The 8,784-nt window shown below is 42.8% G+C and overlaps 1 pseudogene; it reads left to right on the top strand.

Annotated features, from left to right (window-relative positions):
- Positions 1–237: 237 nt before the first annotated feature.
- LOC125388163 (large ribosomal subunit protein bL33m pseudogene) lies at positions 238–4,907 on the top strand (annotated as a pseudogene).
- Positions 4,908–8,784: the final 3,877 nt, after the last annotated feature.

Below are 8,784 nucleotides of genomic sequence, written 5' to 3'. Positions count from 1 at the left end.
TGTGTGTGTGTGTGTGTGCGCGGTAGTGGGTGTCTGTGTGTGTGGCATGTCAGCTCAAGTGTTCTCTTGCTGTGATGCACCTTGAAGGCTAACCTTGGCTGTCAGTCCTCTTCTACTTTGTTTGAAGTAGGGTCCCGTGTTCACTGCTGCATGTAGCCGACTAGCTAGCTACCCATGAGCTTCCTGGGGCTCTCCTGTCTCTTGCCGTAGTATGTGGGATTACAGGTGTGTGCTACCATGGCTAGCTTTACGAGAATTCTCAGGATCCAGACACAAGTCCTCACATCTGTGTGGTAAGCCCTTTACCCACTATGCCAACTTCCCAGTCTCACTCCAGTGAATTTGTCCAGAAACATTACATGAATCAAGAGTATATGTCAGGTGGCTTCATTTTCTTATTATTTGTAGTAGGGAAACTGAAGCAGCCTACATGTCTAGGAATTGATTCTACAGATTATGAAACATTTTCCCAAAGGAATAACAATAGCTAATCTAAGTAATTACTATATGCTAGCATTGTTCCATATTATTTATAAGGGTTGCATAATTCAGTCTTTACACTAATATTTCCCTCTTATAGATAGCATAACTTATATATCGACGTGGGGAAATATCCAAGGATATGATAAGCTTAAGTCAAGTAGCATTCTACTACATGTGATATAGTAAACATTGCCATGCAATGTATTAGCCGAGGAGTGGAGAATTTTATTCCAAGGTGCACATCTGTTAGACTACAGTGGCTCTAGTTCTGAAGAGACGTGACATCCAGAAAGGCTCTTCTCACACAACTTGGCCAACTGCTAACAGTTCAGAAGAAGACAGAGAAAAACGCTGGGGTCGATCGGTGTCTCAGAGCGTCCTATCCATCAACCGGCAAGGAGAGTCGTCATTCTGAGTGATCTCTCTTACTGCAGATGATGTGCAGAGCTGACCCATAAATCTTCATTGTCACATTTCTCCCAGGACACCCAGAGAAAAATGTCCTGGAGCAATTTTTTCCAGGTTTCTCAGTTCATCAGGTACTTCGATGTTGGCTGTTTTTATCTCAGTGGCTCCAAACTACAGGTCGGCAGCAGGAGATTTTGATTTTAATATGCACATACATTTCCCAACACTTTATTATGGGGATTATCAAGTATACAGAAAGATTACCAAAAAATTACACAAAACACCTAACAGCTGTCATCTGTATTCTATGCTTAAAATTTCTCCAGCCGCCCATTGATCCGCCTCAAGGTAAAATGCATTTCAGAACAAATTGCTGACACAGCACAGCTCCCTCTGAATAGGTCAATATGCACACAAATAGCCTATTGTCTAATGTTTCTCATTTTTTCCCTCCTTTCTTTTGTGGTAATATTTTTTTTTGCTCACATAGAAATATGCAAATCTTCAGCATGAGATTCGATAAACTTTGATTAATGCCTGTACCTATGTGACTCAAACTTCTGTCAAGAGAGACTGTTACTACGCCTGGGAGGCCCCTCTTGTCTCTGACCCCCGTAGTCTCTCACGTCCCCTCTAGGCAACCACTATTTTGTTGTCCCTACTCCCTAACCCAACCATTGCTTCCCATTGGTGAATGTCACATCTGTGGAAGGAGTCATAATGTCTATTGCATGGCACTTTCTTCACGCAGCGTGTTTTTGCAATTCCCCCTCTGCTACCGTTTATACATTCTTTGCTCTTATTATTATCTGGTGGCCTTGCGTTGTGTAACTCTTGTTCAGTTTATTTCTGATAGAAGGCCTGCTTCTGATCTTTGGCTTCCATTGGTAAAGTGTCTCTGATAACACTTCTATTTTTGTGAATATACAATTTAAATTTTCTTGGGAAAATAACGTTGGAGTGGAATTCCTGAGTCATAGAGTCATGTTTAGCTTTATAACACTGTCAGCTCTTTCTCCAACATGGACAGGTCATTTTACATTCCCATGAACAGGCTCGCTCCTTCCACATCCCTTTGACCATTGGGTGCTAACTTTAGCTGTGTTTGTGGATATGTTAGAGAATCGCCTATAGTTTTAATTTGCATCTCCCTGAATGTGTGTTAGAATATATGCATAGATGAATATATATTTTGTGTAATAGATCTCCTTTAATTCATCTTGAAATCATTTAGAAGTTTCTGGAATGTAAGCACTCCCTCATCTGTCCACCAGATTTATCAATCACTAATATTTTGTGTGTATTCTGTCGCCTGCCCATTGTCTCCCTATTTCTGGCTGTGAATGGTATTTTTTCTGATCTGTTTGAGTGGGATCAGGAAACATGATGGCACCTCCCCCTACCACATTCTTGCTATATTTTCCTCAGACAAGTGTTCTTTCCTTCAGCACCAATGTGTGGCTTTCCAAACCTGATTATCCGATGTGGTGTGGGCAGCCCTGTTCAGTTCACTGGCTGAATTGGTTTCTCACCAAGAATCATCCAAATTCCTTTCTCCTCTGTGTCAGGCTTCAGTCTGAGAATATACAGTGCTTTGGTTGCCGTGTTTCCTCAAATTTCATCCAGCGGCCATAACTACTCTATCCATCCCTGTTTGGCCTGTGGTTGACAGTTAGTTGCATGTTTTGCATGGTGACCTCTGATCCAGGCTTATTTTCCTTTCCTTTTCTTTCTCCTTTTTATCTTTCTTTTGAGGCAGGATTTCTCTGTGTAGTCCTGGCTGTCCTGGAACTTGCTCTGCAGACCAGACTGGCTTGGAACTCAGAGATCTACTTGCCTCCACCTCCCAAGGGCTGGAATAAAAGGTGTGCACCACCACTGCCCCAGCTTATTTTTTTTATGAACAAACCAAGGTTTTGCATTCTTGGTTGTAAGTCTACAGACATGCTCTCTCCACAGAGCCTCACATCTGGAGGCTCAGGCTGACGCTTTTAGGAATTCTCTGCCTAAAATGGCACATTCTCTGCTGCAGTTGATCCAAGTTTTGTGGGGGCATAGTCGGAGAGAAATCCCCTGTGTCTTCTCAAACTTCCAAGTATTTGCTTCAGCCTCCACTCTCAGATTCATCCACTATGGTGGTTTGAAAGAAAATGGCCCCCAAAGGAAGCAGCACTATTAGGAGGTGTGGCTTTGTGAAAGTGGGTGTGGCCTCGATGCAGGAAGTGTGTCACTGTGGGTGGGCTTTGAGGTCTCTTTTGCTCAAGCTTTGCTCAGGATGACTTTAGTCTACTTCCTGTTACCTGCAAGATGTAGAATTCTCAGCTGGTTCTCCAGCACCGTGTCTGCCTGCACACTGCTGTGTCCCACCATGATGATAATGGGCTGAACCTTTGAACCGTAAGCCATTTCCAATTTAATGTTTTCCTTTATAAGAGTTGCCATGGTCATGGTGTCTCTTCATAACATTAGGAACCCTAACTGAAGCATCCTTTATGCTGTTTGCTAAATGATGAGTGTCCATTCCCACTGTGTCTTTTTTTTTATTAGTTGGCATTGAACTATGAACGAGAGTTTTTTTTTACTCATTCAATTCTTTGTATTAATGTAAATAGATATATAGTGTCTGACTTTAGTCAGAGATTGTAACCCATCACTACCATAATTTTTGATGCCTTTTGCTGCACTCATGAGTGCTTCCTTTCTTTCAGTCTTAAGATATTCCTGGGTTCAATTTGTACATTTCCTGTTTCAGCTCCAGAGTAAGTCATTTGCCCCAAGGGTTTCTGCTTCCTTTTAATAAAGGATAACATCTGCAAAACAAAATCTGGATTCTCATTGTGCTGTTATTAGGTCCAACTAGTTTTATCTCATTTATATATGCATACAGATGCATGCATACACACCTATAACTAGTAATCTACAATATATATATATATATATATATATATATATATATATATATATATATAAATAAACGTAGGAGTCAATACCTAATACCTCAATTCCAATTCAATCCCTCAGTGGTTTTTTCTTTTTCTTTTCTTAGATTTTCCTCCAATGTTTCTAAATGCCTCCTCTGAGAATGAGGATTTTGGTTCCTTTTTTTTTTCAGTATATTTACTTATTTTCTCCATCTCCCAGCCACACCCCTCTCTTTGTCCCTCCTACCACTTTTCATCCCCTCTTTTTCCTGTTGTTTGACCCCCTTTTGGCCCAGCACTCCTGGTCTCTGAGGTGCCTCAGTGGCCTGGCCCCCAGACCCTCACCAGCTTGAGATTTCTATTGTTGTCCGGCCTTCTCACTGTTGGGAAGGGGGAGTGAAGGGACATGTGGCAGGTTTTAGAAGAAAAACAAAAACTGAACAAAGTTAGCTCTCCAAACTAATCTGCAGTCAATCTATTTCCTAGCTCCCAGGCTAGGAATGTCTACACAAAATCATAAACAAGCAAAAAAAATAAAAAACAAAACAAAAAACAAAAAACCCTCAAAGCCCCAAACAACAAAAATTCATTTGCTAGGTCTTTAAAAGATAAGGAATAAACCAGACAGTGGTGGCACATGACCTTAATCCCAGCACAATGGAGGCAGAGGCAGGTGGATCTCTGTGAGTTTGAGGCCAACCTGGTCTAAAGAGTGAATTTAAGGACAGCCAGGGTTACGCAGAGAAAAACCTGACTTTAAAAATCAAATCCAGGCTCCAAAGCTACAGAGAAACCCTGTCTAAAAAAAAAAACAACCGACCAACAAGCAAACAAACCAAAACCAAATCCAATCAACCAAATAACAAACAAACCCAAAGAAATAAAGCTGACATGGAGTACCAGGACTGACGCTGTCTCTTTTGCCAACAGCAAGTCAAAAACAGTTCTGGTGAGACTGATGAACCAAGCTGGGGCAGGTTTCTCCTTCAACATGAGAGAAGCTGACTCCGAGAAAAGCTGACTTTTCTGCATTATGAGCCAATTGTGAACAAAAAAGTTCTCTTCATGGAACAGAAAACAATGTGCTCCCTCTAAGCAGTGGATTGAAAATAAATTTGATTCATAAATGAGAAGACTGAGGGTGAGGAACTGGCTCAGAAACCCACACTGTTTGCTGAAGAAGAGGAGACTCACAGCATGGTCACTGGTGTGGTGAAGGCCGCTGGGAAGGAACCGTGTCAGGAAAGAGGTCTTCACAGAGACCAAACGTTTATCTCGCTACACTTTTTAATAGGCACTACTAAAACAATGTTGAAAAAAAAAAGAAAGAAAGATGAGTATGATGCTACAGTTTTCAGGATACAGATACAAAATCTTTTCACCGAAGGGCTCCCAACAGGATATCCCTCTCCTGCTGAGAGCGGCTCAGCCTTACCAGGACTTGGCCAGCAGAGGCGCTATACTGTAAAGATTGAGCATGCTTGTGGCCCGTCAAGGGCATAATCAATACTAAAGAGTTAGAGCAGACATCTCTACCAGTAGAAGTACTTGATGCGGCCAGCACAGTAAGTGAGGACCCCGGGCATCTTTGGCGTTCATGAGGTCTCAGCTGTGACAAACACACAGGCACTGATGTCAGTTTGCAGTCACCGGCTGGCTTGAACTTTGTGGGGCTTGCTCATTAGAGTCTGCCCATCCCCTTAGGTGAGTAATGCCGGGGCGTCAGCACTATGTTTCTGAAGTCAGAGAAATAATCTCATCATTTCTGGAAACCATGGGTGGTAGCCCTGGCGCTTTCATTTCAGGCCTGGCATTTACTCACCCTTACCACTTCCTCCACTCATTAGAAAGCACAAATTCTTCTCGGAGGACAGATCAGATTTCACAGAACTGTGGCACCCTTGGGGTCTGCTTTCATCTTTAGTTAATCACTCTCTGTCTACTCCGAATTTAGCCTCATTTGCAGCCTTGAGGTTGCCCTTGATCTGTGATAAGGATGGATAATTTTTTAAATGTATGCTGTGGATGATTATTAATGGATTCTGTACAGTAAAGGACTTTTGAGTCATCATATTGGATCAATAGGAAAGAGTGTTGTAATTGATTAGTGATGTCTGCCCTGAGCATGGGAAGGAGGAATTGGGTACCTATATAACTAAGTTTCTACCTCTATTCTAGAATTTAAGCCTATATTATAGTTGAGAATAAGGAGAAACAGTTTTGGAGGTGGTAGTTAGTAATTACTTTAATTTCAAAGATGACAGGCATGGTACTGATGAAGGAGAGTATTCTATATTTCTGTTGCTTTTATTGGTTAATTAATAAAGAAACTGCTTGGCCTGATAGGTCAAATCATAGGTGGGTGGAGTAGACAGAACAGAATGCTGGAAAGGAGGCAATGAGGCAGACACCATTCAGCTAGCCGCCAGGTCAGACATGCTGAATATTTCCCGGTAAGCCACCACCTTGTGGTGCTACACAGATTATTAGAAATGGGTTAATCAAGATGTGAGAGTTAGCCAATAAGAGGCTGAGACTAATGGGCCAGGCAGTGTTTAAAAAATAGTTTCTGTGTAATTATTTTGGGGTAAGCTAGCCGGGATTTGGGTGGGAACGCGGCTGCCGTTCATTCAACAGAGTGGCGTCCAATGTGGTAACTAAATCCACTTAAAAACCTGAGAGAGTTTAAAAATAAGGGAAAGAGAGTTTAACACAGATTTTGCTCTTTGCAAGTAAGATATTTGCCTAAACTATAATATAAAACTTCAAATCCAAAGATGGTACTTATCTTGATGTATTGGGCAGGTAGCTATTAATCTGGGTCAGATTAAAAATAAAGCAACAAAATATTTAGATTAGGATGACTGAGTCTCATCCTAGATGATTACATCATAGTCTCCAGGAAAGGGAAGCTTGCTCTTTTGAGAAGGCATAATAAATGCCTGGGTGATTCTAATCTGTAACTGGGCAAGAGAACCAAGGAATCCTCCATGGACGGAGCAAGATAACTCACAGTTACACTGAACACACTTTTGCTTTCCTCTCCATATCTTGTCCAGTGTAATTCTCATGCAATCATGCATGGGGCAGTCAAGGCTCAGAAAGCAAGAAGCTTTATATTGGGACAGCTCTTGCAGCCCACCTGGGGTTTGAATGCCAATCTCTGCATCCAAAGAACACCCTGTTTGCACACCACCAGGTTCTTCCTTTAGGAGTCTGTCTTTGTGTTTGGTATTGAACAGTCCTAGAATCTCAGTCCCCAACTCTGACCCTAGCCTGTTGTCCTCTAACTGGTGGGAAGTTTCACACTCACATGGCTTTCGTGGGAACCTATTGCAAGAGATGCTTCCAGAAGCTCGTATTTGCTATTCTGGGACTTCATGCAGCTCATAGAAAGCTCGTAGAAAGGCTGTTTCTGAGGCTGGGATCCCAGAGCAGAGGGTTCTTGCCTCTGAATGTTGTCTGTGTCCAGGCCAGGTAACTCTTGAGTCTCCTCCTTGGTGTCCCGAAGCTATAACGATGTGGAAAGCATGTGGCCAGTCTCCATGGCCTGCTATAGTGAGGGCAACTGTCTGTTGGTCCTTGTGCTACCGCACTGACTTCAGCTCCTGTGGCCAGAGTTGTGAATGTTCATGAGTTAAATTTGTAGTTTATTAAGGATGAAATCTTGTAGGGTTTAACACAAAGAAAGGTACTAGACATGAATATTAGTCATCAGGCAGTTTGAGGGAGGATGGAGAGTAAGGGAATGGTTTCTCAAGGCTTCAGACACCCCCAGGGTGGGGACAAGGAACACATCAACTGAGCCTGGTCTAGGCCCTCAGCTTTAGGGTCCTACTGGGTCTGAGCTTCTTCCATACTGACAGAACTCCATTTGTCTTTCAGGAACATGTAGGAGCAAGGGAGATGGGAGACTTGACCTGCTTGGGGTTCAAGAGGAACAGAGAGTGACCTGGTTATATTCAGTGAAACAAGCCAGGTACGGAAAATAACATGTACTCTCACTTAGTGAGACCTGACAGTTGATTCCACAGAAGGAAAGAGTTGAGTAGTGGCCAGTACAAAAGATATAGTTAATGATAGGCTCCCAAACACAGAAGAGTGACTACCGTTCACAGTAATGTTCTGTTGTTGCTGTTTTAAGAGCTGGAAGAGTTTGAAGCTGCCCGACACAAAGGACTGATAGCTAAATAAGGAGCGGGAAGGCTGACTATTCTGGTTTGATCATTATATATTTTTACATTGTCAAACAGAACTTCCTCAATATGTACAGTAGAAAATACCACTGGAAAGAAGAAAGTGATCCAGCTCCTAAAATTGAAACCCTGGAGGATTTCCATGACCACCCTCGGGTTTGAGTGATGGTCTGTTTTAATTTTCCTCTCAGTGATGGCACCTCCAACAGAGACATCCTCATGGAGTGGTTCCCACTGCCAAGCCAAGAGGCAGCCATCATTCATTTGGAGGAAAGTTTTCCTTAGAACAGACGGCTATGTGTCTTGATACAGGGCATAGACATTTCTTGAAAGGCTTTTTGTTCAAAGCAGACAAGGTCCCAGCCTTCCTTTTCTTTAGGTAAGATGAAAACATCACAGCCTGCGGTAGTGGAGGGCACCGTGCACACTAAACTGACTTGCCCTGAGGTGCAGGCATGAATGTGTGTGTTTTATTTATTATTTACAGCACAACCTGTCCAGACACTGTGTGTTAGAAGCTGGCAGACAGCACTGACGGAAGCCCGGGCACTGGGGTCGAGCAAGCCCTTAGAAACTCCAGCAGACTTTCATCAGGGCCTTCCTGGCCCCCAAGGGCAAAGCTGTTTGCTCAAACTCCCTCTGCTCGCTTCACCACAAATCAACTCCTCAACTTGATTTAGGCTCCGGGAAGCTGAGAGACTGGTGATTTCAAATGAGTCTTTCAGTCCAGATGCGTCCATAATAGAAACCGCTGGGCAGTGGGGCATAATTAACCA

The sequence above is a fragment of the Myodes glareolus genome, chromosome 6, assembly GCF_982192425.1.
Source record: "Myodes glareolus chromosome 6, mMyoGla1.1, whole genome shotgun sequence".
Taxonomy (NCBI): Eukaryota; Metazoa; Chordata; class Mammalia; order Rodentia; family Cricetidae; genus Myodes; species Myodes glareolus.
Note: the sequence above shows the minus strand (reverse complement) of the source record. Positions and strands in the feature narration are given on the sequence as shown.